At 47.6% G+C, this 20,732-nt stretch overlaps 1 protein-coding gene and 1 long non-coding RNA gene across 3 annotated transcripts in view; one reads left to right on the top strand and one right to left on the bottom strand.

Annotated features, from left to right (window-relative positions):
* Positions 1-923: 923 nt before the first annotated feature.
* LOC137416393 (uncharacterized) lies at positions 924-18,764 on the bottom strand. The gene is made up of 2 exons (XR_010982270.2): positions 18,463-18,764; positions 924-1,505 (listed from the first exon to the last, which is right to left on the bottom strand). It is a non-coding gene; the product is annotated as an uncharacterized LOC137416393 (long non-coding RNA).
* A 49-nt stretch (positions 18,765-18,813) lies between these two features.
* The window catches only part of LOC137416392 (hydroxymethylglutaryl-CoA synthase, cytoplasmic), a 35,922-nt gene continuing 34,003 nt past the window's right edge, over positions 18,814-20,732 (top strand). Inside the window, exon 1 of one of the 2 annotated variants that reach the window (XM_068101956.2) lies at positions 18,814-19,131. The gene's annotated coding sequence lies outside the window, so the exon portion shown is untranslated. The remainder of the gene's footprint in view (positions 19,132-20,732) is intronic. The other variant, XM_068101957.2, reaches the window with a different exon arrangement.

The following is a 20,732-nucleotide window of genomic DNA, read 5'->3' as shown; positions in this document are numbered from 1 at the left end:
ATGGCGATCTGCGAATTCACGTTTAGAAAGTAGAAACCATCACTGCATTTCGTCATTCACTTGAACTCGATATCTCTTTTTTCATTCCAAACAGCATAACTCCAATCATAAATTAAATAACATTTATATAAAAAAAAAACTTTTAACAACATTCGTGACATTGTGGCAGACACAATGGCTCGCTGGCGCGGTGACATAACCCCCCCCCCCCCCCCCGGGGTCAAGGATTTCACTTAAATTAACGAGAACATAGAAGAATTCGGTGAACACACTGTTGCTCTTTTTTTCTTGTTTGGGGGGGGTCTGGTCGGGGACCCCCCCCCCCATTGCGTGCGTAGCACCACGCTTCAACATAAACAAATATTTAAATCCTGATGTGAAGTTCCGTACGTTTGGGTGAATACAATTACGAATTCAAAATCGTAATTGTATTCACTCAATTCCAATCATCAATTGATACTTCAACAAAACGATTAACACGATTAACGTTTAATGATTAAACATTACGATTGAATGACGGTTGTATTGGGATATTATCAAACCCGCGCATTGCCGTCATCTGTCCACTTCCGCATTCGCGGCAGGTTCATAATTCTCATCAAAATCTAAACAGTATTTGTAGAATTTCAACAAAAGCCACATCACTGTTCATATCAGTAAATATTATTCCATCGTGTTTGAAAAAACTGGAAAATTGGAAAACTTGGAAAAACAATATAGCCCATTTTACTCCAGGGGGTCCCAGGATTACCCACCCAAAATATCGTTGTATCGGCTGAGCCGTTTTTGCGGTACCTTCGAACGGACATTTGGAGAATTATAGTAAGATGATTTAAAATTTTAAAAAAACATTGAGGAAAAGAAGGACAGTACTGTACACCGTTGGAACTTGCTTCTAAAAACATAAAATCCACACAGTAAAGTTGATCTTTAAAGTTTACTTTATCATTTTCAACACACTTGGTTGCAAGAAGAGGAAGCAACCGATAGCTCTTTGAGCATGCAGTATTATTACGCACCCACATCATCTGTATTCTTTCTTTAGATTACAATAGTTTCCTCTGAAGCTGCTGAAGACATTAAGGTAGATGATACTCATTGAAAAATATCTTGAATGGAGGTGTAGCATGGGAATTCTTTCTCTGGGTTTGAGGGGTGGGGATGGAGGGGATATACCACTTGACCGAGAGGAGTTTGCGATGGCAGGCGCCAGGTGAGACATCGGGGTTGGAGGAGGATCCTTGTGTGTTATGTCACAGAGTCCAGGAGCTACTACCTGATTAGGTGCAAGAGAATACACGACATGGCTGGTGGGGTAGTCAGCTCAAATCACCAGGAAGGGTGACAACACACCACAGAGCCTTTATAAGAGTTAACACAATCGTTTCTGGTCATTTTCTTGCCTTCTCTGGACACTCTCCTGGAATCCTTTTGATCAGCTCACCTCCTCACGTCTCATCCTGGCTTACAGGTCCGCTCGCTGTGTCCATCTCTTGCCCACGATCCTGGAAAACCACGAGTGGTGTTACTAGATCGTGCTCGGAGCACCCCCACTTGGTGGAGTAAAGAATCACTTAGAAAATTAAAAAATTATTGTATTTGGATCCGGATCTTCACCAAAATAGAATAAATTCATCCTTGTCACACAGCCAACCTGTCCACCAAATTTTGTCCGAATCCGTCCACAACTTTTTTGAGATATCATGCTATATATCATTTTTGGCCCTATCTCTCAATGGTGAAGAATCACTTAACAATTAAAAAATGATTGGACAGTGGGACAGTCCTGGGACAGTGGGACAGGCTGAGTCAACCCCCCTGGCGTTAATTCAGCGATCAACCGGGATTTGAAGACAGGATCCTAGGATCCCAAGCTGGCACCCTAACCGCTAAGCCAACACCAGGCTTATGATAATATACAAGTCTTAAATCATATTACACACAACAACACTCTGGTCTCCGAGGAGACCAAAAAATTGTAAATTTTCTCTTTTGTTTCTACAAATAGTAAATAAATCCAAAAAATGTTCTCTCCCCAAATTGTAACAGGTTTCTTTGAAAGTTACTGTGGGGGACTTTTTGTACAAGTTAATGCAAGTCAATTTCCAGGGAGTGACACAATGTGACAACATGTGATGTGACGACAATGACACAACACAACACAACACACAACACACACACAACACACACAATGACACAACACAATGACCACGGCACAGACAGTCGCTTTACGCAACTTATTGGTACTAGACTCACTGAAAGTTTGAGTTCTAAACTTTGTTTGGATCTGGTTTTACTGGAAAGATCGAAAATTGCAGCAAACACAAAGTTTCACATTTTTGCGTCCTTATTACCTCTGCCACCGAAGGTTATGTCTTCACCTCTGTCTGTCTGTTTGTCTGTGTCAGAACAGGACATCACAAACAGTGGTGGACGGATTTGGATGAAATTTAGTCACGGGGTTTGGTGAGTGATGAGGAAGAAATCAATATACGGTACTTTGGTGATGATCCAGATCTGGATATTAGAATTTTTTGTGATTCTTTACCATTGAGTGATAGGACTAAAACGGACACATAGCATGATATGTCAAAAAGTTATGGATAGATTCGGACGAAACTTGGTGGACAGGTTGTGTGTATAACGAGGACGAATTGATTCGATTTCGTTGAAGATCTGGATCCGAGAGTTTTTAAAATGTTAAGTGACTCCACCATTGAGAGACAGGCAAAACACATAATATATAGCATGCTATCGCAAAACGTGGACGAATTATGACAAAACGTGGTGGGCGAGTTGGTTAAGCAACAACAAGAACAAGCCGATTAGATTCTGGATCAGGTCGGAATCCAGATCCGGCCCATCAGTGGAATACAAAACGTAAACTGCTCATCCTGGCGGAGATATGTGCTCTATCGAGTGCCGTTCTACAGGGTGAGCCATAAGTCCCGGGAGTAATAAAATGTTACATTAGTAACAGTAATACATAATAACAGGCGTAATAATAACATTATAGTAATACAACAACTACGATACCTCCTTAGACATCGAGTGCATCCGTGTCCACTGCTGTCACGGCACAAGATAATTTTTCTCCACGTGCGGTGTGAAAGCCGGCACAAAATACCATGTGTTATGGTGCCAAATGCTTCCTGAATGTGGTGTTTCACATCATTAACAGATGCCATGCAATGGTCTGAAAACTTAGCTTTGACGTACTCCCACAAGTGGTTAGGCCAGGACTGCAGAGTGGCCACACAAGCTGTCAACCTGTTTTCATGATCTGCATCTGACAATTCACAAATGACAGTTTGTTTGTAGAGAGCTTCGTAAGCGAACCTCTACGCCAATTGCATGTATATGTTGATCCATTCAAAATTGCATTTTCATTTCAAATTTCACAAAAAAAAAATTTCAAATTTTTCCCCATTCCCTTGGGAACAAAATTTCATGTTGTCATTTGAAATGTCCCTTCCATGATCCGCCATCTTGTCCCTTCCATGATCCGCCATCTTGTCCCTTCCATGATCCGCCATCTTGCTCACGTGATCTTGCTTTGGTCTGGCGCGACCGATAAATTATTTTCACCTGTTGATTAAAATTATTTTCACCTGGTGATTAAAATCAATAAATTACAATGCAGTACTGTACAGAACGGATTTTGAATTCGAAAACGCTCATCATTTATGCCAGCTACACCGACTTCTTTTTTCCACCAGCTACACCGACCGGCTTCAGTTTTCCGCCAGCTAAACCGACTTCAGTTAAGCCAGGTACACCGATTTCAGTACGTACCTGCCAGTCGGACCTACGTACCTGGTCCAGTCGACTAGAAGTCTAGACTATATAGCCTACAGTCGGTAAGTCCTGCATTCTATCCCAATCTATCCATTCAATAAAATTAATTTGAATTTTAATTCTAAGCCCAAGATCAAACAACCTAGCCTAGTTAGGCCTACAGATGTTTGCGAGGGCTGCGTACTCGATCGACTGACTATTGTCGACGAAGCTCTCACTCTACGCAATGCGTATTCATATTATGGTTTCATGTCAAGGTTTTCTTTCATTGTGCGAAGTAACGATGAATACGAAACACCCAACTCTGCAGAACGTTTCCGTAATGACTTTTTCGGAGATCTGAGAACGGATGTTTTAATATTTTGAATTCTAAATCACTAAGTTTTGGTCGTCCGCTACGCTTACTGTCGAGTACACTTCTAGTCTGAAATTCCTTTTTCCCAAAGATGAAGATTTCATTTTAACGGTGCTGGCTTTCCAAAACGTTCCTCAAAGTCTTCTTGCACCTGTTTCATCGTCTTGCTTGTGTTTCCCCATTCGTGGTACCCACTGAACTGAAAATATTTTCAAATATATTCAATTCAATGCAGTGGAGGTACCACACCCATGGACGTATATAAAAAAAACCTGGACCCGCAATACGCCTGCTTGGCTGAAGTCAGAGCGAGTAGGTCGGCGGCCATGTTTGTGTGACACTCGCTGGTAAACAAACCAACGTGATAACATGGATGCACAGGTCAGGGAAGCATATTTTCTTCAAAATATTCACACGTTTCACACGTTTGTTCATTTCGTCAAACATGGCGTCGAAGTTGGCGACTGAAGAAGAAGAATAGAATATCGGATCTGTGAACTCGAGCATCAAACTTATCATATTCCATCTTTATCCATTTGAAAATCTGTTCCGAGAGATTCTCCTTTTCTAAGGTTGAATTGGAACACTTGGTCCGTCAGACCCTCATTGAGATCCGTGCTGGGTCGATGGACTCAGGTAATCGCGTTGATGAGCGGGAAACCACCACAACTGATTGTGTTTAATTTTAAAGTTAACACATTGACGGACTCGAGTCGAACATGAAATAACTGGATGATTAACACGGATGATCAAGATTGAGGTAATTTCAGCTGATTATGCTGAGATAATAATTAATAAACTCGATCGCGACTCTCGGAAGATAAGGAAGATGAGAACGGCACTCAGCAGAGAGCATACCTCCGCCAGGTGAACAGTTTACGTTTTGTATCCCAGAGTAGACCAGAAAATCACAACACAGAATCACATTTAATCAAAATCATCCGTCCACAACTTTTTGAAATATCCTGCTTTGTATCATTTTTGTCCCTATCTCTCAATAGTGAAGAATCACTGATGAATTAAATAACTCTCATACCCGAATTCATATTCAGATCTTCACCAAAATCGAATCGAATCGTCCTTATCAGACACCCAACCTGTGCACCAAATTTCGGCTGAATCCGTCCACAACTTTTTGAGATATGACCCATTGGTATAAATATACACACCCACCCACACACACACACCCACACAAACATATGCACACACACACACACACACACACACAGAGAGACACACACACACACACACACACACACACACACACACACACACAAACATATGCACACACACACATATGCACACACACACATATGCACACACACACATATGCACACACACACACACGCACACATATGCACACACACACACACGCACACACACACACACGCACACATATGCACACACACACACACGCACACACACACACACACACACACACACACACACACACACACACACACACACGCTTCAACTTTCAGCAATACATGCAACCTCGGAAACCGCTGAATGGATAAATTTTAAACTTGGCACATTGTCAAGTACTCACAATGGGGAACAAAAGCATGATAATGATGACATCATCGGTGAAGTTGTATACAAGCCAAACATGTTTTAATAAAATTCCTTATCCTAAAAATCTGAAATTGCATGCATATATATGATCTATGACCCATTTGTATTGAAATATTAAATTGCTTTTTCTTGTTCACAAACGGACAGACAGACAGACAGACAGGGGTGAAAACTTAATTTCCATTCACGTTTCGTAGCGGAGGTAATAAGAGGGAAGAAAAGAGATGGTGGTGAACAGCTATTTTAATAAAAGATACGCCAATTTTACCACAAAAAAAAAACACATAAACACACACATCAACACACATATACACATACACAAAAACATTCACCATTCACATACATAAACACACACACACACACACACACACACACACACACACACAGATACATACACACACACACAGAGACATCAATACGTATATACACACACACAAGATCAAGATCATCAATACTGTTGCGGATATGGAATTTGGCCTCCGTATCCGCTTGTAAATATTCCCCTATTTCCCCAATACTCCCCAACTATCCCCAATCCCCCATTCCCTAGTCCCATTGCCTGTAAATAACACTCTGTAGAACCGACCTTCCCCTTTTTCCCCCATTAAATGTCGTGCCCAGGTCCACCGCATCTCACGTAGACAACTTTCGGACATCTTGCTAGTTATTCTTAGTCTATGTCAGTTAAGGACTCGTTTCCATTAATTCTGACTCTTCGTTGCACCAGAATGTGATTTTATGGCACCAGTAGTGAGTTTAGGACCTCCCCTTACCTCCTCCCATCTTCCCCATGAAACAACAACTACAACAACAACTACAACAACAACTACAACAACAGAGGGGCGCGGCGCGGCGTGCGGGGAGTGTGCGTCCTCACACCGGCGTGGTTAGCCGCCATTGCCCATGCGCTCCACGGGGTTACCGCGAAGGGGCTGGCTGTCAGCTCCTCGTCAGGGGCAGAGCCAGTAACCCCCCCCCCCCCCCGCACCCAATAAGAAGGGCGGACCGATTCCATCTGGGGCGGAGCTAACTAGCCGAGGGCGTGTCACTCCCCGCCGGATATACGCAGCCACTTGCCGGACGTGACGAGAGATGCGCCCCCGACTGAAGAAGACAAGTCGCGACCTTCTAGCGCTGAGAGAGACCTCCCCGCATCATTGGACCGGACCGGGTCGATTCTGTCCTTGAGCCAAGAGTGCACCTTGAGCCATCGACTACCCGCTTTCCTTGCCATCAATCCCCGTGTGAGTCAGTTTTTGTCCCGTTTATCTGTCGTCTGTCGGGGTTAATATAAGAGTGTGTCTAAGTGCCTGCCTTTCTATGCTGTCCCTCTTGTCGTTGTAACCTGACCTTCCGCCCTAATATAACCTCCTCCGGAGGTCTTGAGAACTGAACCCTTGGTGTCGTGTCATTTTAATCCAGCCGTTGTGTCCTTTTCCATCATTGATTTAGCATAGCGCGACTTAGTCAACGTTCGAGCATAATCGGGTAACTTGTGCGGACACGGCGGCCATTCCGCTCGGCCCACCATAACATCAAAGTCGTGTCTGTAACAATTGGTGTCGAGGAGTGGAATTCGGACCTGGGCCTAAATTTATTAGGCCCAAATTTTGGAACACCAATTGTACCACTAGGGTAACAATTGGTGTTGGGGAAGTAGAATTCGATCCGGAGCGCGTTTCCCGCGCTCGAAATTATAACGGCGAAATTTGAATTTGTTTTACGAAAATAAAAACCCGAATTTTGAAAGTCGCGCTATGGTGGATCAAGACAGCTGGGGTCCGGTAGGGGAGAGTGAGGCAGGGTCGGTCCAGGACCAAATTGAGGGACGTGAGGAGAGCGAAGCAGCGAGGGTAGCAGACGCGCAAAATGGCGCCTCGCTGGTCACCGCGCCCGCGACCGTGGCAGCGCCCCTGGTGGATCCGAACCTTTTTATGTTGCAAATGAGGGCCCTTATGGAACGAATGGGAGACCAAATTGTGGGAATGAGGGCTCAGGGTGAGCGATTGGAGGGCCAAATGGGGGTAATGGGGAACCGGATGGATGCTCAGGGTGAGCGATTAGAGGGCCAAATGGGGGTAATGGGGAACCGGATGGATGCTCAGGGTGAGCGATTAGAGGGCCAAATGGGGGTAATGAGGGACGAAGCGAGGGGTACCGGTGAGGGGTTAGACAATAATTTTAAGGGATTAGACAAGAAATTTGGGAAATTAGACAATAGATTAGGGGAAATACAGGAGGGTTTAACGGGGGTAGAAAACAGAATGGCCGCTCAAGAGAATCAAATGGAAGGGATGCAAAAGGGGTTAGAGGGGTTAGAAAACAGGATGGAAGGCAAATTGAGGGACATGAGGGACCAAGCGGAAAGGGAAGTTAACCAAATGGGGCAGCAGATAGAGGGGGTTAGAATGGGGGTAGAAACTAAACTGGATGCTCACCGGGAGGAAATGGAGCAGATGAGGGTGGCATCTGGGCAGGAGATGCAAGTGGTGAGTGAGGAGGTCAGAGGAGTGCGCGAGGAGGTGAGGCACTGTAAGGAGCACATGGAGAAGGAGGTGAGAAAGGGGCCTGTAAAGTTACAAGGGGGCATAGAGGACCTGACGCAGGAGGTGGAACAGCTGACGGAGGGACAAAAAGAAGTAACGGAGCAGGTTCAAAGGAACACTGCGGTATTAGGAGGTTTAAAAGCGACACAAAACGACATAAAAAACGACTTGATAGCGACAAAGAGGGAATGTCAGATGGTACGTGAGGGACTGACAACGAGGTTGGACGAGGTGATAGAGGTAATGGAGACGAAGGACCGGCAGGTGAGGACGCACATGGAAACGGTCAAGGTAGCCTTGGAGGATGAGCTTGAGGAGACGTACCGGGGAATAAAAGAGGTGAAGCAGAAATTAGAAGAAGTGGAAGAAGGGGTGAGCGAAATTAAGAAGCGACGGAGAGAGGATAAGAAAGAGATAAAAGAGGAGATAAAAGAATTGGTCCAAAGTCTGTGTTCGGATCGTGATGATGTGCTCATTAACCGGATGAGGGATTCGCAGGTGATGGAGGAGAAGCGAAGAGGAAGAGGACCCGGTGTAAGTGGTGACCAATATGGTCGTGCGTATGATGCGCCAGGTGATTTGATAAGCTTGGGGGTCGAGATAGACCCGGGTGTTCGTGAGAGGCCGTTGGTGAAGTGTGCGACAGGTCTGGTGTGCGAAAGAGGAGGTGTGCGAGAAAGTCCGACTCTGGGGTGTGTGAGGAAAAAGTGCGTGCCAAGGAGTGAGGGTGCTGGCGAGAGTGAGTCGGTCGTAGCGCATGTGCGAGGGAGCACATGGGAGCGAGTAGTGAGGAGTGTTACGGAGGGTGTAAAGGGAGAATGCACGCCTGTGGTGAGTGTTACAGAGGATGTAACGGGAGAGGGTGTGCGAGAAAGGTGTGTGACGGACAGGTGCATGAGGAAAGAGTGCGCTGTCAAGAGTAAGGGTGAGTGCGCTGTCAAGAATGGAGGTGAGAGTAGTGAGAGTGACAAGGAGAGTGAGTTGGTTGTGACAGGTGAGCGAGGATGTACACCTGGGATGGCAGGATGTACACCTGGGATGGCAGGATGCACATCTGGACTGGTAGAGCGTGAGTGGGAATGCACGCTGGAATTGGTAGTGAGGCACGTGGTTGGGTGTGCGAATGAGAGCACACCTGTGATTGTCACAGAGGAGGTGACCGAGGAGGGGGCGCGAAGAGGTGTGTTGGTGAGGTGTGCTACCAACGAATGTGTGCCAAAGTGTTCGGTGGTCAGGTGTGTGACCAAGGCTGTGAGTGGAATGAGGGTACCTGGGTGTGTAAGGAAAGGTACGAGGAGCATGGGCACGGCTGGATGTGTGAGCAAGGAACGGGCAGCGGGGTGTAAGCATGCAGGTGAAGCATCGACGTTACACGGGTTAGAGGTTAGAGCGACTTTTAGCCGAATCGGGCCCTCGGTGCGTGCTGGGCCTCGCTTTGAACGGCCGCGTCCGTGCTCCACTAGGCGGAGCGGGCAGCCCGATAGAAAGGGTCGCTATGGCGACCACGTTTTGTTGAGACGTGCCGGCAGGTCGAGATCGGGACATTGGATGGCTCCGTACCGAGATGGTGCGTGGGATCTCGGCACGGGTAAGCCCCCGTCCCTGCACCGAGTGCCGGACGCATCCAGCCGCTGGCACAAACAACCCACATTCATTGCTCGGCTTTACGAAGCCGGGCTTTGGACAGGAATTGGCGCACCGAGAGGCATTAGTGAGTAGACTGGGTGATGAGGTTAGTGTTTTGGCCCCAAAATTAGAGAAAAACAAAATTTGATGATTGGCAAGGGATTGGCAGTAGTGATTGGCAGATGATGGGTAGTGATTGGCAAATTTTTGATTTGGTGAAATTTGATGTGCAAAATTGGTAGTGAGCGATGGGCCCGGTGGGTAAGGGTGGCATCCCTGCCACCCTTCCCATGTGGGGCAAATGCGCACTAGACTTATGGGGTGTATGGCAGTGAAAACTAGCCCGGGTGGGTTAGGTTATATTGATAGGGCCCTAGAAGGTGACATTAGGTGACGTTAAGTTTAGTTAGTGACTGATACCTGTAGTGGGGACGCAGGTAGATTAGTGTGGATGATAATGACGTGGGAGCGCAATAGTTTAAAGGGACGACTGGGAAGCGCAAGTTTCAGAGGGGAGTAGTTAGCTGAGATGATGCCGTGTGTTTGAGAGTTGAACAGGTGTGATTGCACAGGTGTGCAACTGGACAGGTGTGTGGAGCAGTGTGTGAGTAGTGAGTGTTGTGGATCAGCGCGAATGCGCTTGGGGAGAGAAGGGTGCAGGTGGCACCAGGTGTGAGAGCACAGGTGTGCAAGTACAGGTGTGTGGAGAGAGTTGGAGTAAGTGGTACGGAGTGGTGTGCATGGTGCGAAGGTGTGGATGGGGGAAGAGTGGACCCCTTTCACGAGTACCCGGGGCGGGTAGTGTAAGTGTTAGGTAGAGGGTATAGGTAAATTGTGGTTGGATATTGGCATTTGTGGTGCGGGTGACAGAATGGTATTGTGAATGGGTGCATTAGTGTTGTGGAAATGGCTGGGCGTGTAGCCTGTTAGTGTGTGTAGTTGGTTGGGCACTCCACCACTGTGAGGATGTCGGCCAGGTGAGGCCGCAGGTGGGCTCTGGGAGCCGGTAGAGTTGTGGATGGGGCCCGAGGATCCGGAGGACGGACCCGGGTAGCCCAGTGCCAGAGAGGGCACCGAGTGGGGAGAGCGCCAGAGGGCCTTCCCCAGGTAGTTAGGTTAGGGTAAGGAGCAGGTAAGCTCGGAGGCAACTGCAGTGGTGGAGGTGTGCAGGTGGGTAGACCCGCTGGGAGAGGTACACGTCGCGGCCCAGAAATTGTGCGAGGGCACCGGGAGATGAATCGGGGGAGTGAGACCCCAAATTGAAAAGCACCACAGTTTGGCCAATGGGAATTGGTTTTTAGAACCCATAGTGTAAGAGGGCCAATGGTTTGGCCGGAGAAAGACCCCGGGTAGTGTAAAGTTGTTAAAGTCATTTAGGAAATAGTTAGGATTGAAGAACCTGTCGCACCATACGCAGCCACTTACCTGTGGTGATGATGATGACTCCACACCTGTGTTTTCTTTGTTTTGGTGCAGGAAATGAGAATTGCTGTTGGATTTGTGAGACGCATCACGACGTGGATGAGACATTGGGGTGATTCCATCTCTCCCTCCCTAGGAGGGACTGATGATGAATTGGTAATGGCAAATTATGATGTTGACTTGGAGATGGCAAATTTTGATGAAAGTTGAAAATGGCAAATTTGATTGGTTAGGAGGGAGAGAAGACGAATTTGGTTTATGGGAGGAACGGGGAAGACAGTAGGGATGTTTTTTTTTTTTTTTTTTTTTTTTTTTTTTTTGTATACAAGATCGAGGCTCGTGAAAGAGCGAACATTAATCACAAAGACATGTTCCACTTGTTTGACCAGTCTGTGATTTTGTCCAGGTCTTCAGAGAGTGAGGAGGCTGCAGACTGCCGATCTGAGGGAAGAGGAATGGAGCGGCAGAGAGTGGAGTCATCAGCAAAGAGATAGAGAGGATTTTCCAGAGAGTCAGAGAGATCATTGATAAAGACCAGAAAAAGCACAGGGCCCAGCACACTTCCTTGGGGAACTCCAGCCTGAACAGGAAGGGGAGATGAGAGAAATCCATTCAGGGCCACACGTTGACTACGACCAGAGAGGAAGTCCGCAAGCCATGCATGGAGATTTCCATGGATACCATAGGAGGAGAGTTTGGTGAGCAGAGCTGGGTGCCAGACCGTATCAAAGGCCCTTGATATGTCAAGGGAGACAGCTCTGATTTCCTGTTTGGCATTGAGGACCTCCATCCATTGTTGAGACAGCAGAAGCAGCATGTCCAGAGTAGCGTGACCTGGTCTGAAACCAAATTGATGATCAGAGATCAAGCCATTGGAGAAGAGGAAAGATTTCATATCCGAAGCAATGATGGATTCCATGACTTTGCTGATAATTGGGAGCAGGCTGATTGGTCTGTAGTTGCAAGGATCTGTTTTTGCACCTTTTTTGTGTAAAGCGGTAATGTTAGCTGATTTCCAGGATGCTGGCAGATGACCTTGAGCAAAAGATAGGGTGAAAAGAACAGAGAGAGGGTGAGATAGAGCGGCAGAGCAGGATTTTAGGACCCGTGGGCTGATGCCGTCTGGTCCAGTTGCAGAATCAGAGTCGAGGTTTGACAAAAACTCCTCCACCTTGTCAGGAGAGAAGGACACAGAGTCCAGGAGCAGTTGGGTTCGACTGGGAAAGATGGGAACAGAGAGAGATGGGTTTGGGACGAAGGATTTCGAGGCGAACACAGAGTTGAGGCATTCGGCTTTGTCACGTGCGATGTCAACTGTGTGGCCATTTGAGGTAAGGGAGGGGATGGAGGGGGAACAAACACCAGAAACGGATTTGACCAGACGCCACCAGGATTTGGAGGAAGGAGACAGGTTTGAGAGTTCATTCTTGAGTGAGGAGAGATAGTGCTTCCTGGCACTCCTGAGGGTAGACACACACTTGTTCCGAGCTTGGTGGAAGGAACTGAGATTTCCTTCAGTTGGATTAGCCTTCCAAGAGGCAAAGGCAAGTTGTTTCAGGGCAACTGCCTCACCACAAGATTCAGTGTACCATGGACGGGAGGAAGGGTAAGACAATTGAAGGCGAGATGGGATAAATCTGTGCATGAGAGAGATCAGTTTGCTTTGGAAGAATTCACAGGAAGAATTGATGTCAGAGGCAGTGGAGATGGGAGACCAATCCAGACGATTGATGGCTGCTTGAAGACCGTCCCAGTCGGCCTGAGTGAAATGCCAGACTCGTCGACGCTGAGGAGGCTCTCTGAGAATGGCCAGAGAGATGTCCACTTTGACAAGCACATGATCAGAAGAACCGATTGGAGCAGAAGAAGAGCAGCAGACATTAGCAGGGAAGTTTGTCATAACCAAGTCTCGAAGAGAAGATACTCCATTGGCTGAGATCCGGGTCGGGAAATTGACAGATTGTGTCAATCCCAGTGAGTCACAGAAGTCCTTTGCTGAGGTGCCATGACTAGTGAGAGAGGAACCCACACCCAACCAGGTGGCATGATGACAGTTGAAGTCACCACATATGAGGAAGAGAGAGTTGGGATGAGTGGATAGAAGTTGGTCCATGTTGTCAGACATTGAAATGTAGATGGAGTCATCACTGTTTGGGGGACGGTACAGAACACATATGAACAAAAGGTGGGAGCGGAGAGGAAGCCGTAACCAGAGGTACTCCTGCGGGTGAGGAGGAAGGAGAGCAGTGCAAGGAGAGTGAGGAAGAGAGTTTTTGACAAAGATAGCCACCCCACCACCAGGCCGAGGCTCAGGTCTATCATACCGGAGGAGGGAGTAACCAGGAAGAGATATTAAGGAATCAGAGACATCTTGAAGGAGGAAAGTCTCTGTTAAGCAGATCAAGTCTGGATTGTCAGAAGCAACCTGTATGGAGAGATCAGTCAGGTTTGAGCGAAGGCCCCGGATGTTTGAGGTCCATACCGTTAATGAAGAGAGAGGGGGAGCATCGGGTACAGGACAGGGGAGGGGAGGAGTAGGGTAAGATGAAGGATGAGAGGGGGAGGTAGGGAGAGCAGTTGATAGTGTTTCAGATGTTGCAGAAGAGTTCCAAGAAAGGGAAGGATGAGGAGGATGAAAGGTTTGCTGGTGAAGGGATGCGGCACAGTGAGGGGTTGTTTGAGGGGGGGCAGAGGAAAGTAGAAGGTTTGGGGGGGTGGAGGTATGAGATAGAAGGGAGACGAAGTGGGGAGGAGGCAGCTTGGAGGAGGAGGGGGGAGGAGAGAGAATTGGAGAGGAATGGTATGGGGGGAGAATTGAATGGGAGGGATTGGGGGGGAGTTTTGAAGGGGAGGAGTGAGGGGGGAGTTTAGGAGGGGAGGGGCAAGGGGGGAGTTTTGGAGGGAAGGGGAAAGGGGGGAGATCAGGAGTGGAGGGGCAAGGGGGGGGATTAGGAGGGGAGGGGCAAAGGGGAAGTTTAGGAGGGGAAGGGCAAGGGGGGAGTTCAGGAGTGGAGGGGCAAGGGGGGAGTTTAAGAGTGGTGGGGCAAGGGGGAAGTTTCGGAGTGTAGGTGCAAGGGGGGGGATTTGGATGGGAGGGGCAAGAGGGGAGTTTAGAAAGTGGATGATTAATGAAAGACGAACATTGATAACAAATTGGGTTTGTTGTGATTTTCAAGTTAGCAATCCGGTTCAGGATGATGGAGGAGGGATGGAATGAATGTGAATTTAGACCATGTAGTGAGGGAGACGAATAAGATATTGAATTTCTTTTTTTTGAAGTGGAATGAGTTGGAGAGGAAATTGAGAAAAGCCTTTTAAATAGGAAGAAAAACAGCGTGTTGTAATATACCACTGAATAAAAAACAGAAGGGGAAAGGTTAAACATATTTAAAAATATTTAAACAGAACTATGAACAATCTTATATGCACAAAAATACCAACGGGGGGAGAGCCGAGAGGGACCACCACGAGTCACGTGAACAGGGCAAACGGTGGATGGCAAGGAGATAATGGGGGTGGGGCGAACAGCACACCTGGACAGAAAATACAGGATGAGACAACAGTACACGTGGAGAAAATAAAATAAATGTTTTTGTTTTTTTTGGGGGGGGGGGGGGTGGGGATTTAGAACGTTAGACAGTATTATGTTCGGGGTAGAAGGGAAAAAACCAAGAGCCAAGCAAAACACACTTAAGTTAACAAAACACCGACGGGGGTACAACTACAAGGCCACACACGATGAGCAGAAAACGATTAATTAATTACGAGTTACAGGAAATTCAAACCAAAACTAACTATAATCAAACAATATCACATGGACGATAAAATAACGAATTGAAATTTGACAATCTATCTGGGGAAATGGGGGAGAAACACGTGGTCGAAGAACGAACGAACGAATAAGAATGAATAAACGAATGAGCACAGAGAAGGTAGTCTTTTTTTTTTTTTTTTTGAGTTGAGATTTACATAAGGAAGTAGGCTTTGGGGTGGAAAGACTGCGAAAACAGAGAACGAAAGTTATTGGATCACAAACGACAGGCGCTGAGAGAAAAACAAAGCCTCAAGGTTGTACAGTGTACACTGTACAAGACCTCGAGACGACACGAATTAACGCGATTTTCAATACAGGTATGAAAGATTTGCACCGAAAATCTTTGACGGGACAATATACGTACATACACCATAAAAGAAATACAGTTATAACGAAAATACAAATTGGAACAATGACTTAACTTCGATTTCGATGGAGAGCGTGGAGACCTGCGAAAAAACGAACCGTCGCCAGCAAGACCGGAAACGGAAGTCCAAGTGTTGTTGATTTGTAAAGTAGATGTTTATGGGTAGTGTTGTGTTTTGTGGATACAGTAAGGGGTAAGGGAGGGGCCATGTAGGTTACCTGGTGGGGGGGGGGGGGCGTACGGTAGGAACGTACCTGTCTCACCTGGTTCCCATGTGCCCCCAGTGTGCATTACCTTGCATTGCGTGCACTTTTGCGCCCTTACCACCTTACTCACTTGTCTTCTTCTTTTGTCTCCCACCTCCGAGGATCTGGCTTTGGGGTAGAGAGAGAGGAGAGAGGGGTGCTGGCTACGCAGTTGTGGGCCTGCACTTTCGCTGCTTGCTGCCTGGATCGATACACCATATGGACCGCAATGTTTGTGGCCACCCACAATGGACCGCAGTTCTTTTGCGGCCAAGCACCACCCATGGATGGACCTATGGGTCAACGTGGCACCTATGCCATACAAGGTGAACCACTTTTAGTTGGCCCCCTGACGGCCACAATAAAGAAATGGACGCGGTTGGCGCCTTTCTTTATTTTTAAAGAAGTAAGAAGGCCAAGTGCACCACACGAAGGCAAGACCAGCGGCAGACCATCGGCCGGCTGCGACACCACACCGTGATTTATAGACACTTTATTGGTGCACCGGATGGTGCTGACTGTGTGATAGGGTGGTGCTTTTGGTGCTGGGAAGGGGTGCTCTGCACGTTATTAAAGGCCGTAAGGCCACAGAGCACTCGTGGGTTGGTGTATCGATGCTGGCATGCGTGCTCTCTCTATGCATAACATCTGCATGTGTTCCTCCAAAAACAGGTCCTGGATCGTAGTGTAAATAGCAGCGTAGTCTTGTAAATAATGCTCCCTACCGGCTGTATGTTTAGTTTGCGAATTCTTTCCGCAATTCGGTTATCCTGTGGGTGTGTTTCTGTGAGGAGAAGGGTGCAACGTCGCAGGGGGACATATTTACTCATTTGTGAATATCTGTAAAACTGTCGCACTCAGGGTAGAGTTAATAGTAGAGGGAACTACATCTGCGTGCCACACTAAAGTAGGTAAAAATTTATCGGGTCGGGACGCCCCGAGGGTAGAGAAGGGTGCAATGTTGCGGATATAGAATTTGGCCTCCGTATCCGCTTGTAAATATTCCCCTATTTCCCCAATACTCCCCAACTATCCCCAATCCCCCATTCCCTAGTCCCATTGCCTGTAAATAACACTCTGTAGAACCGACCTTCCCCTTTTTCCCCCATTAAATGTCGTGCCCAGGTCCACCGCATCTCACGTAGACAACTTTCGGACATCTTGCTAGTTATTCTTAGTCTATGTCAGTTAAGGACTCGTTTCCATTAATTCTGACTCTTCGTTGCACCAGAATGTGATTGTATGGCACCAGTAGTGAGTTTAGGACCTCCCCTTACCTCCTCCCATCTTCCCCATGAAACAACAACTACAACAACAACTACAACAACAACTACAACAACAGAGGGGCGCGGCGCGGCGTGCGGGGAGTGTGCGTCCTCACACCGGCGTGGTTAGCCGCCATTGCCCATGCGCTCCACGGGGTTACCACGAAGGGGCTGGCTGTCAGCTCCTCATCAGGGGCGGAGCCAGTAACCCCCCCCCCCCCCCGCACCCAATAAGAAGGGCGGACCGATTCCATCTGGGGCGGAGCTAACTAGCCGAGGGCGTGTCACTCCCCGCCGGATATACGCAGCCACTTGCCGGACGTGACGAGAGATGCGCCCCCGACTGAAGAAGACAAGTCGCGACCTTCTAGCGCTGAGAGAGACCTCCCCGCATCATTGGACCGGACCGGGTCGATTCTGTCCTTGAGCCAAGAGTGCACCTTGAGCCATCGACTACCCGCTTTCCTTGCCATCAATCCCCGTGTGAGTCAGTTTTTGTCCCGTTTATCTGTCGTCTGTCGGGGTTAATATAAGAGTGTGTCTAAGTGCCTGCCTTTCTATGCTGTCCCTCTTGTCGTTGTAATCTGACCTTCCGCCCTAATATAACCTCCTCCGGAGGTCTTGAGAACTGAACCCTTGGTGTCGTGTCATTTTAATCCAGCCGTTGTGTCTTTTCCATCATTGATTTAGCATAGCGCGACTTAGTCAACGTTCGAGTATAATCGGGTAAACGTGCAGGCGCGGTCATACCAAACCGCTCGGTAAACCAACATCCACCACCGCGTCTGTAACAATACTTACACACACACACACACACACACACACACACACACACACACACACACACACACACACACACACACACACACACACACACACACACACGATGATGAACGAATATTTGAACATCATCACACACGATGATGAATTGAACACCTGATGAACGAACTGACTCGTTTCAAGTTTCGCGGGGCGGCAGGAGTGTCACACCAACATGGCCGCCAGACTGTGACTTCAATAGCTCGCGTGGGAGCGATAGACCCATTGCGGGTGCAGGTTTTGTATATTGTCCGTGACCACACCACTGCCACCAGACTCTCTTCCACTGTAAATGGACTGGTGTCCGCCATCTTGGTTTAATGTATTATTTGTATTAATCTGAAAAAACACAGTATAAACACATGGCATAAACAAATCTTGCATAAACAACCAAAACCGTGTCCTGGGACTTATGAGTAGTTATGACTCACCCTGTCGTTTCAGATTTAAACGGCAAAAAAAACCCATAAAGCGCGTCGGGTCACGATCATGGCCGACAGGCACAGGTCGACCGGCCACGATCGTGGTCCTACTAAATATGGCCACTATTTGTATGCAAGTTAGTTTAAACAATAACGACAACAAACGTTATTTTACTAATACAATGTTAAAGAGGAAATTATCTTTTACCAATGAAAAAATAAGGTACAGGAAACTGGAAAAGGCCATTTGGCCCATCGCGCAGCTGCCGCAACATGTTCGCTTCACAGCTCGGGTCACGTGATCACCTCACTTCGGTGTTCGGTCCGATTCAACAGACGCCATTTTTACCCTCCACAGCCTCGTCCTTTCGCGGTCACTTGAACACAAAATCCCCATGCGAAGCACATTTCATTACCACACCGTCATCCAATCTCTAATCTCTTTGTTGGAGCATTCCGCCTCGCATCACCAAATCTTCCCATTCAGCTTCCGCTGCTCTCATTGGACGCGCCTGCCTCGCACGACGCGACTTTCGAGACGACACGCTGCGATCCCATTGGCTGAGAGAAACGCGCTGCCTGGCTTGTGCCACGCCCACCTCGGAGTTAAAATTTAAAACCTGGCCGGCCGGGTCGGGGACGGGGTCGTGGGGACAGTGCGGCGGATCGGAAACAGCAGGAAGTGGTTAATGGGATTAAACGGCACATATGAGGGAAGAGCGAGAAAAAGAAACGTATTACAAATACCACGGACGGATGAGAAGGAAATATACAGTGCGAGACGGGTATAGTACAGTACAGTGCGCAGTGTTTGGAAGGAAAGCTGCCATTGGCATTGAGAGGACAGGTGAGGTGAGAACCAAGCCGAGTTGAGCAGGTGAGGCCAATGTGGTGTTTGGATAACCCCCGGAAGAGTGTGTGGTTCGTGAGGTTGGCGATGTCAATGGTGGTTTAATTGTTTTGATCACCGCCCTGTCGATCTAAAGCGTTATGGAGCCACACCATGGACACAGTTTGTCCGAACGCTTTTGTTTTGTATACATCGTCGAGGCTCATGGAACAGGTGGAACACAGAACGTATTACAGAATAAGGAGAACGGAGTGGAAAGGTGGAAACGCCAACAACAGGGTACTAGAGGGACACGGTGGATAAATGGGGAAGAGGGATAGCAGGTGGAGGGGGGAATATGGGGTGACAAGCTGGGGTACAAGTGTATTTTTGGTTTTTTTTGTACACAGAGTCGAGGCTCGTGAAAGAGCTAACATTTATCAAACAAACAAATCAAACAAACAAGCAAACAAAGTATATAAAAAGGGGAGCGGTCGACAAGATGGGGAGAGAAGGGGAGGAAGCACACAAACACAACATTTGAGAGCAGGGACATTGGGAGATGTGTGGGAGGGAGAGGGCCTGGGGGGAGGCAGGATAGGTATAAAACGCAAGGACACCAAGGACTTCCAGGAAAGAAGTCAAAAGTCACCTCAAAAAAGTGGATTTGGGGTGAAATTAGCGGGGGTAGAAAAGATCAAGGTTTTGGATGGGGGAAGATAAGAGATGGTGGTGAACAGCCGTTTTAAAGACCTGGAGGGAGGAGTGGGATTGAAGAGAGTGAGGGAGTTTGTTCCAGAGGCGGGAAAAAAGAGGCATGAAGGAGTGAAGGTGAGTGGAGAGTCTTGATTTTGGCAGTTTAACCATAAGAGGGTTGCAGGCAGATCTTGTGCGACCTGCAGGAATATTTGCGGGACAGAGCCCAGAGAGAGCTGGGGGGGCAAGGCCAGAGAGGAGTCGGTAGAAGACGGAAAGACCACCAACCTGCCTGCGGTGAGTAAGTGAGAGGCCCTCGGAGATAGCTTCATAGCGGGAGATTCCAATGATTCTGAACGCTTTGGTTCAAAGTATCAAACAAAGCAAGAAGAGGAAGGGAAAAGCAGGGGATGAAACATAAATTGATGGAAGAAAAATGAAAAGGAGTGTAGTGGGGGAGAGGGGAGTTGGACGACGACACAATAACCTGCAAAGGTAGGGGTGGACTTGGGGAAGGAGATGACGGGAGAAAAGATCATGAGTATGGATTGGGGGATGACATGAAGCGGTGATGAACAGCTGGCTGACTTGAAGCTCTGGAGTTGCGGCATCGTATGTCTTGCGTATAGAAGGAAACCTGTCATTAAAGATCTTCACTTGTGATCTAGAAGTGAACTGAGAAATCGATTAAAGATGTACTCTGAACCAGCGTGCTCCATGATTATCTGAATGAGGAACGATCAAAAGGCTGCGCTTTTTACCTCCACCACCGAAGGTGGACGCTTTCGGATGTTATGTTTCGGATGGACGGATGTTATGTTTTCACCTCTGTCTGTGAACAGGATTTCTCAAAAAGTTGCAGACCGATTCGGACAAAACATGGTGGGCAGGTCGGGTTTGTGACGAAGAAGAATTCACTCGATTTTGGTGTAGATTCAAATCCGGATCAGAAA

This window comes from Myxine glutinosa, chromosome 1, assembly GCF_964187855.1.
Source record: "Myxine glutinosa chromosome 1, kmMyxGlut1.1, whole genome shotgun sequence".
Classification (NCBI taxonomy): Eukaryota; Metazoa; Chordata; class Myxini; order Myxiniformes; family Myxinidae; genus Myxine; species Myxine glutinosa.
Note: the sequence above shows the minus strand (reverse complement) of the source record. Positions and strands in the feature narration are given on the sequence as shown.